Source organism: Phascolarctos cinereus, unplaced genomic scaffold (assembly GCF_003287225.1).
Source record: "Phascolarctos cinereus isolate Bilbo 61053 unplaced genomic scaffold, phaCin_HiC Scaffold_9;HRSCAF=440, whole genome shotgun sequence".
In the NCBI taxonomy this organism is placed as follows: domain Eukaryota; kingdom Metazoa; phylum Chordata; class Mammalia; order Diprotodontia; family Phascolarctidae; genus Phascolarctos; species Phascolarctos cinereus.
This window is the reverse complement of record NW_027556402.1, coordinates 202,685,059-202,700,098: the sequence shown is the minus strand read 5'-3', so window position 1 is coordinate 202,700,098 and position 15,040 is coordinate 202,685,059.

Genomic DNA, 15,040 nt, shown 5'->3' with positions numbered 1-15,040 from the left:
GAAAAAAAGTTTAATTTTCAAAAAAAGCACTCATAACCCTCTTCTACCATTCTATACTTCATTGCCAGTCACTGTGAGGCCTCAGCCATAATTGTACCATTCTTAGAAAGCTCTCTGCCCAACATAATGAAATATTTTAAGGCTGTCTTCTACCTACCAGCTAACTGCCAAAAGGATATATAATTTCCACGTTTTTCCTAACTGTGTTCAGAACTCAATACTAAGAAAAACCACTGTCTGAAACATCTGCATTACAAATGATTGGTCACAAACTTAGGAAGCCCAAGATTCCAGGTGAAGCTCAAAACTTGGCATGTTCAATTGTCCTCTCTCCCCCACCCCCACACATGGGTAATTAGAAAAAGAGATGATTTGTTCGACATAGTTAAAGAAATTATACTGCTGCAAAACTCCTAAGTAACCTCTCCCCAAAGCCAAAAGTACTATTTGGCCAATGACGGTGCTTGCTACGGGCCTAGCAAGAATTTACATCCTAAATAGGCCATTCCAGAGACAGTCAGCAGAACACCAAGGTGGTTCAACCACATGGGGAGGATGCTGATAAAGGCACCAAGAAAGGAAGCACAGGCTGCTTTTACTGCTCTTTTCGTTTAACAGGTTCTTTGTAGAGCTTTAATTACATCAGAAAGCAATTGTTATGAGAAGCCTTCTAAGAAGACAGAAGACATCCCTTCTGTCCAAAGCTTTCTTCCAGCATTGTATTGATGAAGTAACTTAAGAGTGGGAAATGTAGTTTAGGGATTTCTTGCCTAAAGTGAGCAGGTTGGTGGACATTCCTTTAGGAAGTAGCTTTCTTTCCAAGGAATACTTAGGAAGCACCACAACATTGTCTCCAGCTTTCCAGTAAACAGGAATACTAGCAAATTTCTTTTATGCTGTCAGCCGAATGGAATCAAGTACTCTGAATTGAAGCTCAGGTTGCTGGGTACAGGATAGGATGCCTTGATTTCTTATTTGGACCAAAAATCAATACCATGCTAGTTGTCACAGGTATGCCTTCACCCCTCAGCACATCCAGGTCCAACATCCTTAACTGGATGGCAAGGCCCTGTTTCTGTCATCAGTGGTGTTGGGAGGTAGCTTCTCTGTGGGTCTACACATTGATATCTGCATTCTAGGCAATATGGCTCTAGACATGGTCAATGGAAAGGGAAATCCTCTTGACATTTTTCTTGGCCAACTCTGGTGCCAGCTTTGCAACTCAGCCTAGCTCTGTCTGTAAAGTATGATAGAGTCCAGAGAGTAGGAGAAAAGAATGTCCCCAGTGAATGTCCTAGAAAGTCATGGGAATGATAAAAACTGACTTTGGTTTCTGCATTGAGGCTGGCTGCAGTGTGTCCTGAGCAGCAGACCTCCCAAGTTGGTGATAGTAACAACAAGGAGGAGTACAGAGAGTGGCAATAGCAGCATTGGTAGGCAGAGCCAAAGCAAACATTTGCACTAGCCCTGGTAACCATTTAAATCCAGATCTCCCGACTTTGGGCTCAATACACTTTCCACCACACTAGATGTTCTCAAAGTGTGGTGTGCTCACACCAGGAAATCCTTAAGACTTTTTCAGAGGGTTCACAAGGTCAAAACTATATCCATAATAATACCAAGGTGTTATTGACTATTAAATATGCTTCCCTTTTCCAGCTACTTATCTGTGCGAGGTTGGATTTGCTTCACATACTTCAACCAAAACAAAACACAAAAAAAAGTTGAATGCAAAAGTCGATAGGAGAATCTAGCTATCTTCTATTAAGCCAGACATTAAAGAGATTTGTAAAAAATATATAAAAGAATGCCACTCCTCACTTTTTTGCTTTACAAAATATAGATATTTTTCATAAAATATCATTTGTGCTAATACATAATGGACTTCTTGTTATGATTAATGAAGTAAAATATTTTAAAAATTGAACAGTTTTAATTTATAATATGGTAAATATCAATAGATATAAGTCACATAAACAAAAGCTCTTTGGGGGTCCTTTGAAATTTGTAGGAATGTAAAGGGATCCTGAGACCAAAAAGTTTGAGAACTGTTTCTCTATGCATAATTGCCCTTCCAACAATGGCTAACATTTATAATCTTTACAATTTATACAACATTTTCCGTACATGACTTCACTTGATAATCTTCTTCCCTTGATGATTCTAATTCTTTCATCTGGACCTATGTAGAAAAAGTCTAATCCATTTCCTACCTTATAACCTTCAAACACTTGAAGTGAATTCTCATTGACCCTAGGCTAAACACTCTAGCTTCTTTAGCAGATCCTCACATGGTACTGTCTTCCCATATTCTCATTCTGGTTGCCCTCCTCTGGACAAGCTCCAATTTTCAATGTTCCTCCAAAATGTAGTACCTAGAACTGAACCCAACACTCCAGATAGAATCTTATCACAGCAGAGATGTATGGGTGAGCAATACCACACTTATTGAAGAATGGCTTGTGCTATGAGAGAACAGAGCATTTTATCTTCAAGGATGAGTGTGTTCGTTAAGGAGAGTGTGGCAAATCATCCACCATCTCCGGGCCTGGTGTCTGGCCCCATATGCAGGATTATGCAGTCCTGATCATGCCCCAGCTTCTTTGAACAAGTCAAAGGGTTATTGGTAGTGGGGAAGCAAAGATTGCCTTTGTGTGGGACAGCAACCCCAACCCAAATTAAACTCAGAGACTTCTCAAGGTGGAAAGCAAAGGTTACCTTTATTGCAGTCTCCCGAGATGGCTATCTGCTCCTCCGATACATGCGGGGGGGGGGGGGGAGAGAGAGAGAGATCCGCCACGCGAAGTCTCCACCCACTATCCCTTACCCCCTTAACTGGGGGTGGGCTTACATTCTAACTGGGAGGTGGGGCTTACATTCCAAGCTGGAAAGTTTCTTCCTATCCCCTTAACCGGGAGGTGGGGCTTACATTCTAAGTGTGAAATTCAAAGACAAGGAAAGAGGCCTGACTCCAAGGGCAAACAGCTCAGGTTGGGGGTGAGGCAAGGCTTATTCTTTCTGTTAAGTGCTTAAAAACAGGGTCTGAGTGAGGGAGGATTTTGAAAGTCGTAATCAAGAATTATTTGACCCTTTGAGGAAACTTCACTTCTGAGAGTTCATTTCTCACACTACCTTCTGAACTCATTACCTTAATTACACTAAGTCTTCACTGGGACATCCCATTCAATCCCTCCTCTTGTTCTATACTATCTGAAGACCTCACATCCCACCAAATCTTAGTAACCATCAGGGTGGTCTCAAACTGTCACTCAACCCTGACTCTTCAGAACCATCAGCCTGATTTCTTTCCCTTCTATCTTAACCAAAATGGGACAAAGAGTCCTGCATAAAGGGGAGACACAGCAGGAGTAGGATAACTCCCTTCAAATGTTACAATCTAAGTGTTTTAGAAACACAATACAATTTAGAAACAGTAATAACTTTTGTAATACTAACAATAAACTTAACATCAATTGCATTTCCATATAATCACATATAGAAATTACCATTCTTATGATAGCACCTTTCACATTAAATCTGAATTCAAATTCTTCTCAGCTCTCTTTCCTCTCTCCAGCTATCACCCCTTTAAGTAAATATAGGCATTGACAAATCAAAGGGGCAGCCCCTTCATAATACAGATACAGAGACCCAAAAGGTAACAATAATAATGCAATTGTCCCTTTAAGATTCAAAAAGTCTTTTCTTATACAGCTGTCTGGCAGGGAACATTCATCAATGAAGTCCTCTGGTCCTTGGTATTGTTCCAGCCATCTTCAGCACAGCATCTCAGCATCTTCTTCTTATCTTCTTGTAGGAACCACCTTTCTGTCCATTCTCCTACAAAAGTGATCTTAGCACAATTTTAAATTACTGTTTCTAATCCTTATAACCCTGATCATTCATTTCATTTCTTTTTTTTAAACTCAAAATTGAAATTATGCCAATTGTCATGTTCAAGAAATTCACATCAGAACCCAGTGTCTCATACTTTACATTAATCCACAGGCTCCAGTACATACATAGATATATTAAATAATCCATTTTAACACAGTACATATAAGATCTTAAATTTCAGTCACGCCATATTTCTCTGATGACATTTACAAAATAAACCACAAGCCATTCTCCTTTCAACATTCTTAATTGTAACAAAACTTTAAACAGGTATGATAAAATCCAAATACAAAATAACATTCTCACAAACCCCTGACCTAATTGTAAAGAAGCCTAACTCATATGGGAACACACACAGGAACACTAGTTTCAGTTCTATAGTAACCTAAGATGTTACATAATCTCACATGGCCTAAGGAATATCTCTAAAATGAGCCCTAAATAGCTTGCATGCATTTCCACTCTTATTCATAAAACCTTACTAAATTGGTGTAAAAGTTCTTAAATAACACAAATTCCAGAGTATTATTAAGGAAACTGAATTCCTAGTTATCACAGAATCCCTCATAAGTCTTTAGTTAAAGGCACATAGAGATGGTTCAGTTTTCCCAGTCACACAGGACTAGGTCCAAACTATACAACAAAGTTTTCTCGTAATTCACAAAGTCGCATAATTACATTAAGTCAGGTACAGATTAAACTAATCAGAGAGCTCACAATAGACTAGTTTTGAGAAGAGAGATTTACATGTAATCAAGATAACAAAGAAAACCTTAGACATGAACCATACAAATCAATACAATCAGTATTACCAATGTTAACTAACATTAAGTTCCTTGTTCATGTACAATAGGTTTAATTTATAGGCAGTTCAAAAAGGGAGCTCTACTTCTCTGGCTTGGTGTAAAAATCCAAATCTGTGATCTCTTACCTAAACATACTTAAAGCTTGGATTTCCATGACAGATACATTTTGGAAGCCAATCATATACATCTGTATATAATTCTTAGAGGAATCAGTCTAATCCTGTTGCTTTTCTCAAAATTTGCTATCCTATTTAATTAGACATCTATCACATTACACCTTTGTCTTATTATTTTGTCTAAACATTTTCTCTTCAGGAGGATGTTATCCCTATATTATTATTATTTGTCCATGAATGTAAATTAAAATTGTAAGCTATTCATACTTGCATCGTATTATGATAACTCAGAGATGTTCCAGAGGGACAAAGTCATATATCATATCAGAAGGAAAGAACTTCCATAGCTCTATTTGATTCCAGTCATGAGTCATATCTGATAGCCAATCTTGCAGTCACTGGATGTTAAAAGCAGGGCTTAGGATTAATCAGGTGGGAATTTTCCTTTTCAGAAAGGAAATAGCACAATTGGGAAATAGAGTCAGGAAGATCCTACCTAGGCTGTGTCCAAGGTCATCCTCAAAACTCTTCCCAGGCACAGACATCCACCTTTATCAGTTCTCAGCCTGCAGCACATGCCATTCTACTATTGGCTTCATGACAACTCAGACAATTATCCTGGTAATCAAAGCTCAAAACAATAGTAAATTTCTGTCCCACAAAATCACATATCCTAGATAATAAGAATTTAATCTCACATTGGTAACAGTAAGAGACTGATCACAGACAAATACTACTGCTCTCATAATTCCTTTAAATAATGGATTACAGAAATTTAGATGCTTTAGTATTAATCACTAGCTTTAGATCTCTGACACTGCTCCCATTGAAACTGTTTCTCTAAAAGCACCCAGTTAAGTCCAGTCCAAGAATACAACAAACCCAGGAACGAAACTCTAAGTTCATAGTAGGTTTGGACATAATTTTCTTGCAAATAGAAATTTAGTAGGTTCTCTAAAAAGAGTATCAAAGATTTCAAAACTTTTTTTGTAATAGTATCTCCCTTTCTCAAAAACAGCTTACAATTTTCTAATTACCATAAAATTCCTAGTTACCTAAATTCTCTAGTCAAAAGGTGTCTGTATGAGAATTATGAGATTTGACAAAATCAGGTTGTTGTTGTTTTTGTTTTTTTGCATAATTATCAAGTTTCTTTTCACACACACAAAATACTTTTACCAGTGCTTGGCTTAAACAATAGCTCCAAATAGCTTAGTTAACGATTTAAAGCTTCATAAGTGAAAGCCAGATAATTCCAGCTAAAACTTCCCTTTAAACAGAGACAAAACTTGGAGGCTCTCATTTCTTAAATTACAGTGCTTAAAAGGAAATGCTACAAAACAGGACCATATAGAATGTCCTAACAGCCCCGATTCATTCCTTTTTTTTTTTTGGCTAGGCAATGGGGTTAAGTGACTTTCCCAGGGTCACACAGCTAGAAAGTGTTATGTGTCTGAGGCCAAATTTGAACTCAGGTTCTCCTGAATCCAGGGCCGGTGCTCTATCCACTGTGCCACCTAGCTACCCCTCTGATGGCACAATTCTTAATTTAACATTCTGGGTTATAAAATAGATTGCCCTTCCAACAACGTAACTAATACAATTACTTACTAGATTACATTACATTCAGAAATATGTAAGCAGTATATTAAAAACTTAGAACAGACCCAATAAAGATCTTTCTTTCTTTCTGAATTCTTTCACCAGGTCAGTCTCCTGGGCCACTCCCACCCCACTAGACTGGCTTTTCTTTATTATCTATGCTAGCCCATCATTGTTTTTTTACTGGTCCGATATCCTCGGGCCACATCCTGATTCAACCACAATGACGCTCCCAATCAGGAATTTGGTGGCTGGTAGCCTGGATTTCCCCCAGGCCTACTAGTCCCTGCCTTGAGTCTGGCCCACATGGCCCATCCCTCAACAAACCCAATAGTTGGCCTAAAGAAGGCCTGGGTTGAAAAACAAATATGTATACATACACACACACACACACACACACACAACACACACACACACACACACACACACACACGCGCGCACACGCGTGCACACAGACACACACACACACACACATATATATATATATATATATATATTTTTTCCAATTTCTAATTGAGGTCCTAATATGAGAGAATACCTCATTAATTCCAAATACATATCAATAAGTTTTTTTTTACAATAAAATGTTTGTATCACAGGGCATATATTATAAAATTATTCACAAAATTGTAATAAACTTTGAAATAACCCATTATCAATTTAGATGTATGCACTCCCAATCACTTTGAAGAGAGAATAATTCATCTCATCATTAATATGTTGAAACTATAACTTTAAACCACCATATATATATTTTTATAATAGTCAAGATTTTAAATGAAAATCTCCTATCAGTCTTATAATCAAATATACCTCACTTGGTATTTAACAGTTTTAAATTATCTCATCTTTATCACTAAAAGACCCATTCAAGAGTTACCTAAACACCATTTCTACCTCACAGTGGTTCCTCAAATTTTACAACCTAAGAGTTTTAGAAATACAGTACAATTTAGAAACATACTAATAACTTAAACAATAAACTTCAGATAACATCAGTTGCATTTCCAGATTATCACAAGTAGAAAATTATAAATCTTATTATTCTTACTACTTTCAACAATTACATTAACTAATAATACCACATCTCATAACAACCATTTTTTAACAGTAAACTTAAATCCAATCAGATCCGAATTTATAATCATTAATAACAAACAATTAAAAACATTTTTGTTTTAAATCCAATACTCTTGGCCCTTTAAAAGGAAATATCCTCCACAAATTTATATACTCCCTCGAAAAGACACGTGGTGACAATTCCTGCTCTAAATCCTCCTTTTCTTTCCTACTTCCTTAAGGGAACTAAGAAAAAAGTCCCCTCTGCTTCTTAGAGGCTCATCAGATGGAACCTCTCTCCTGAAGATTTCAGGCTTCAGCACTTTGAACAGGATGTAACCCTCCATAGATAATTGAGTAGGGCCCTCCCTCTCTCTTCCTGGACTGCTTTTACAACCTCACTGTGCATTCTGAACAATTCACTGGTCTTACCCCCCCTCCAAAAAAAAATTATTTTTTTTATTCCAAAAGTTTCCAAACCTTTTACTCTCAAACCCTCTATTCACTCTCATTCACACCACCAACACAAACAGAAACACAAAACAGACATACAACAAATTGCTACAGAGTCCTCATATCATATTTAATCCAAAAAAAAATTTATCTTTCCCTTTTTATTGTGGTAGTTTGTTCCAATCTTAGAGTCTACTCCCTAAAAGACTATCTTCTGGAATATCAAATGACAGCTTCTGGTTTACTACTTCAGACTGCGGTTTGCCATACTTTTCTTACCTATATGCAATTGCACAAATGAATTTGGCTGAGAGATTGCTCTTCTCTCCGTGTCAGTGACTCAATGAAGAAGGTCATCCTCCCCCCTTACAGTCACCCGAATGCTTTCTCAGTGTCCCCAGAATTTAGTTGGGTGGGGTCGCCCCCAGCCCCAAGTCAGAGACTTAGCAATTAGTTAATTTAGCTGAGGGTCGTCACCTTCCCTCCAGGTCAGGGACCTACCGAATAAAGGGGACATTTGAGAGCTGCTTTTGTCGGGCTGTATGCATACGACTCACGTAATTGATCTGATTCTTCACTCTATTTCACTCTATTCACTGCCTTCACACAATCTTATAGCTGCCTACCTGTGCTTTCCTCCTTAAGCGTCTCTCTTTGAGACCTTACCCAAATGGAGGGAGGCTCCCTAAATCTGGTCTGAGGGGTACCGAAGAAATCTCCAAGGGCGCCCTGACCCCCAGGATCCAGGAGGTAGTCTGCCTCACAGATGGGCGAAAAGTCTCGGTGGAATCTCCAAAGCAGTGTGGGACAGCAACCCCAACCCAAATTAAACTCAGAGACTTCTCAAGTTGGAAAGCAAAGGTTACCTTTATTACAATCTCCCGAGATGGCTATCTGCTCCTCCAATACACGTGGAGAGAGAGACCCCCGTAAGAGGGGCCGCCTTATAAAAGCAATTCTCCACCCACCACACAAAGTCTCCACCCACTATGCAAACAAGTCTCCACCCACCACTATCCCTTACTCCCTTAATTGGGGGTGGGCTTACATTCTAACTGGGAGGTGGGGCTTACATTCCAAGCTGGAAAGTTTCTTCCTATCCCCTTAACCGGGAGGTGGGGCTTACATTCTAAGTACGAAATTCAAAGACAAGGAAAGAGGCCGGTTGCCAAGGGCAAACGGCTCAGGTTGGGGGTGAGGAAAGGCTTATTCTTTCTGTTAAGTGCTTAAAAACAGGGTCTGAGTGGGGGAGGATTTTGAAAGTCATAATCAAGAATTATTTGACCCTTTGAGGAGCCTTCACTTCTGAGAGTTCATTTCTCACACTACCTTCTGAACTCATTACCTTAATTACACTGAGAAGTCTTCACTGGGACATCCCATTCACCTTCATAGCTTTTTCCTGAGAAACCAAGTGACTTTGGATTTGAGAGAATGAACTATCAAAACGAGAAAAAGGCATTCAGGAAACAGGTTGTTGTTTATCCTTCATTCTCAAAGAGGACCATGACTCAGGGAGGTGATGGCATGACATGCAAGTGAATTAGATTTAAGTGAGGGAGGGCTGTGCAAAGTCACCAACCTCACTTTTCCCTCTGGAGTCATCTGGGTCCAGTGGCAAGACATAGATCAAGATGATTGGAGAGAGCCCTGGATGCAGTGTGAGATCTTGGCCTTTTTAAGCTAAGATTTTTGACAGATCTCAGTTTGACTGAGTGATTCAGTGATTAAGGCTAGGTAAGAAATGACTCAGAGAATGGCCTCTTTACCTAGTCAAAACAAAATCAATCTGTGAGGGAAAGACTCTCAGGGTTCTGGCCCAAACAGAAGCAATTGCTATTTACATTCACTTTGAGACGATCAGGGCCCAAAGAATGACTAAATGGGGTTTAGCCTGGGACCTATTGTTGGCCAATCAATGAGAGCCAGAGTGATTTGGGTTTTAGGTGTGGTCCTTAAGAAAAAAAAGGTTTCAGGATGAAAATTTACATTGCTTTGGGCAGAACACCCGCAGATAAGGGTATGATACCCTATGTGGACAGAGGAAAAGAGAGACAGACAGACAGAAAGACAGAGAGAGAGACAGAGACAGAGACGGAGAGAGACAGAGAGAGAGAGGAAGGAAGGAAGGAAGGAAGGAAGGAAGGAAGGAAGGAAGGAAGGAAGAGAGAAGGAAAGAAAGAAAGAGAGAAAGAGAGAGAGAAAGAGAGAGAGAGAGAGAAAGAGAGAGAGAGAGAAAGAAAGAAAGAAAGAAAGAAAGAAAGAAAGAAAGAAAGAAAGAAAGAGCGAGCTGTGTTGCCCAACTAGCCAGTTCCCGTTGGGTTCCCAGTGGGGCAGCTCTTATTTTCAGAAAACAGAAGATAAGGCAAGTAACAAACACTTATTAAGCACTTACTGTGCACAAATGCAAGCAAAAAGAACAATAGGAAAGGTTTTAGATGCAGCAGAACCTGGACCAGGTTCAGTCTGTGCTTTAGGTACTAAGAACTGGAAGGGAACTTAGAATCTAGAACAAAGAATGTCAGAGCTGCAGTCTCAATTAACTAGGTAGGAAGGTTCACTGAGAAAACAAGCCATTGGTGGGGAGGGGATGGAGCCAAGATTATTGTAGGATTTTTTATATTTTCATATCCTAGATTAGCATTTAGGAAGCAGTAATTTGCACAGGGGATACACAACTACAAAAAAAAAATATGCACCGGAAATGAAAAGTCGGGGCGGGGTGGGGGAAACACAGCTAACATCTGTAAGGGCAACAATACAGATCTTGACCGCCACCTGGTGTCTGTCTAAGATTGTGCACAGTGCCTGGCTCATATAAATTATGCGTGTAATAAATATGTGACTGATCAAGTTACTTACTCTGCACCTTTGACTGGATTTTAAGCTATGTGATAATGAAAGGAGGCAGTATGAACCAAACCAAACCAACCATAAATGTCACATACAGATGATGAAAATGAGTCCTGAAGAAGTGAAGGAATTTGCCCAGGGTCACAACAGGTAGTGACAAAGTTAGGAGCTGTCCAAAAGTGATGGGGAACTCACTGTCTCAGGGAATAGCCTTGAGTCACTATCCCAAAGAACAGGCTTAAGGTAGTGAGTTCCTAAACAGAGGCTGGATGACCACTTGTTGGGGATATTGTAGAAAGGATTGCTACTCAGGACCATTATGACCTCTTAAGGTCTTTTCCAAATTTGGTATTCTGTGATCTAATTAAATTTTGTTTCAACAAATATGCATTAATCTCTTTCAAAATGTATTAAAACCTTCCTTTTTAGTTTCTCAAGAAATATTAAGAAATAACATTTCTCCATCTTAAAATCCTCCCCAGACCTTTCCTTTAGGAAAGTGGGTAGAACTAAAGTTAGTGTCTTTCTTAGAAAATGAATTAATGGTGATAACCAAAATTAACTCTTATCTAGATTAGACCACTTCCTTCCCAATCAAAGGGAAGTGCCCTTTCCATCAAAAGAAAGGCACTGTTGTAGCTTCTAAATCAGTTTAGATTCTCAAAATAGAGATCTGGGAGAGGAGCCCAGAGAGATATAGATCTCCCCCAATGTTTCCTCCAAGAAAATGCTTCCCAGAGAAACTTGATTATTCAGCCAATATTGAAATATTAACCCAAACCCATTAACATATCTTTTTCTCCTTTCTTTCAAGAGTTCTACAAATAATTTCTACAAAAATTTTCTACAAATTCTACCTAAAATTTTCTTGGGGCAATGATTAAGCATCATGTCATACTCAGCCATTTTGGACATTTTCCTCTCTCCAACCTAGAAATTACTTTAGATACAAATTAATGTTAAATTAAATTAAATTGTTCCTGACAGTCTTGAGCCTAAGATGCAGAGTACAATATTAGTATTATAATTTCCCCCTCTGACAGTTCCTACTAAGTACAAATACATGAAGACAAAATGCAAAAATTCCCTTTCCTTAAGTTTACATTTGAGCTTACATTCAACTGGGTTCTCTTGAACACAGAGGACAGGGTGAAGGATGCACAAGTCAGATCAGCATAGTATAAGAATATTTTAGGAGGTATAGAGCACTGACATCTGCAGGGAACTGGGAAGGCTATGCAGATGAGGTGGCATCTGAGCTGTGGTTTTCAGGAAGATATGGTTTCTGATTGGTGGAAATGAGGAAAGCATGAATTCCAAGCATGAGATATGATTGGTTTGAGTGTGCAGAGCTAGGAGGCTGCATGCTATCTTTGGGAACAGTGAATATGCCATTTTGTCTGAAACATAAACCTGTGCTGGGGGAGTAATAAGGATACATCCAGACGATGAATGGTTTTAAATGCCAAGCCAGGGAGTTTGTATTTTTTCCTGGAGGAAATAGGGAACCACTTAAGTTTTTGTGTGTGTTTGTTTTCCAGTAATGGAGAGATCTAATTAGACCTGAGGCTTAGGGAAATCATTTTGGCAGCTGCGTGGAGGATTGATTTTAGAGGAAGAGATGGATTCTGTGCCTTATCTTTATTTGGCACCTGACTTGTGTCATGAAAGAGCTAGGGAGCTCCCAATCTCAAACACAAGGATCCCTGGATTATCAGATGATTACAGCGCTCTCCCCACCACTCAAGGTCTCCACCCTAAATAACACCATGAGGCTCTTATGCCTCTCATATTATTAATCCACTCAGAAAAATCTCAGGATTGGAAAGGATGGAAACAAGCATTTATTAATACCCCATTATGTGCATTTTACAAATATCATTTCAGTTGATTCTCACAACAACCCTGTGAGTTAGAAGCTGTTATTATCCTTTGCTAGAAGCTGTTATCCAATTTTGTAATTGAGGAAATTGAGGCAGATAGAGGTTAAGTGACTTGCCCAAGGTCACAGAACTAGTGTCTAAGGCTGAATTTGAAATCAGGTCTTCCAGATTCTAGAAGAAGCACTCTGTCCACTGTGCCACATAGCTGCCTGTAATGGGATGGAACTGAGATAGCAGCTAAATCCAATCCCTCCCCACATCACCAGTACAATGCATACCTAATTAGTGAGCTTAGGCAAAAATTTATTTCCCTACCAACGTGTGAAGAGATTTGAAGGTTCAAACTCCGTATAAGGAGGAAAATTCCAGGAACACAGTTTGAGCCACTGATTCCAGCTAGGCACACTTTAACCCAGAAGTCTGGCTTCTACAGCCCTGCAAAGTCCTCTTAGCCATTTCCATGGAATCACAGAGGTGGAAGGAACCTCAGAGGTCATGGAATCCAGCCTGTACCTGAAAAAGACTCTCTTCTTGTGGTGACTCAGACCCTACACAAAACATTTCAGGGTTGGGGAGCTGACTACCTCCTAAGGCAGTCCATTCCATTTTTGGAAAGCTGTCATTGCCAAGAATTTTTTCCTTATATGGAGGTGAAAACTGCTACTTCTATCCATTACTCAATGTTGCCCTCGAGAGCCAAGAATTTTTCACATGACCACCCTGAAAATACTTCAAGACAACAATTCTTCACACCCCCTTCCCATCTTCTAAATGCTGGGTTCAACATTCCTATTCCTTTTTTTTTAAATTTTTTAAGATCCTCTGTTGGATCTCAGAGTTGGAATGGCCCTCAGATGGCATCATGTCAATTACCTCCCCAGTTCATGAATCCCTTCTACCATTTTCTCCCCACCTAAAAGAATCATCCAGCCTCTTTTGTATCCACCACTAGAATGATAGAGGCAATGGCATAGAGCCAAGAGGATGCTTAGAGTTGGGAGATACATGGGCTTAAATCTTGATGCTGACACTTGCTATGTGACCATACCAAGTTGCTCCCTCTCTCTGAGTCTCACTTTGCTCATCTGTAAAATGGAGATAAGGAGGCAGCTAGATGGCTCAGTGGATAGAATGCTGGACCTGGAGCTAGAAAGACCCAAATTAAATCTGGCTTCAGATACTCACTAGCTGTGTGACCCTGGGTAAGTCACTTAACCTCCGTTTGCCTTAATTCACTGGAGAAGGAAATGGCCAACCACTCCAGCATTTTTGTTAAAAAAATCCCATGGACCATATGGTCCATCAGGTCACAAAGAGTCAGCAACAACTGAACAACTCAATGACAACAATAGCAAAATGGAAATAATAATACTTGTACTACTACTTTTTTCATAGAGTTGTGAGAATAGCACTTTGCAAATCTTAAACCATGATACAAATGGAAGCTATTGCTGTTATACACCCTTTGTCTTTAAAGACAAATATATATAAATGCTAGTTATTGTCCTTTTCTGCCTTTGGCCAAGCCTAGAAGAAATCTTTGGATCAATGGACATTTTAATTACTTTCTTAGCATAATTCCAAATTGCTTTCCAGAATGGCTGGACCATAGTTCCATCAACAATGCATTAATGTGTCTGTCTCCTTGCAGTCCCTTCCACACTGACTATTCCCCTCTTTTGACAGCTTTGCCAATTTTCTGGGTATAAGGAGAAGCCTCAGAGCAATTTTGATGTGAATTTTCTTTATCATTAGTGATTTAGTATTGTCCTTAATTAATATTTAATATGAGACATGAAATATTTAATTGAACAATTAATTTAATTGATTAAATTTAATTAGTTAAATTAAATAATATTTTAATAATAAATATTTCACATCTACATTGCCCAAGAAGGGAAACAGCACCATTTTCTTGCTAAATGAGCTCAGAAACAACTCACTTCTCTGTTCTTCGCAAGTCTGAATTACTTGATGTTCAAATGTTTAGTAGGAGCTTGATGCTTGAACATGGAACTGAAAATCCGCAGGGTAAAACTAGAAAGGTGTCAGTTTGAGATATGCTTGGGGGTCTGTGCCCAGGGTGGAAGTAAACATGAGACATACAGCTTATGATTGCACGGAAGCCCTCCATCTGTCAAAGCAGAAGAGTCCTTGACATATGAATTACAAAAACAAGATACAAAGGAGAGTGTGATAGAATAAAACTGAGGTCAAGACAAAGCATTCTAAGAACATTTGAAGAGAAAAGGAGCCTTTTTGCTGGGAGCACTTGAGGACACCTTCATGGAAGAGGCAGCATCTGAGCAAGATCCCAAAGGAAAACAGGAATTTCAGTAATTACCAAGTGGGTAAGCTATAATTTCATCCT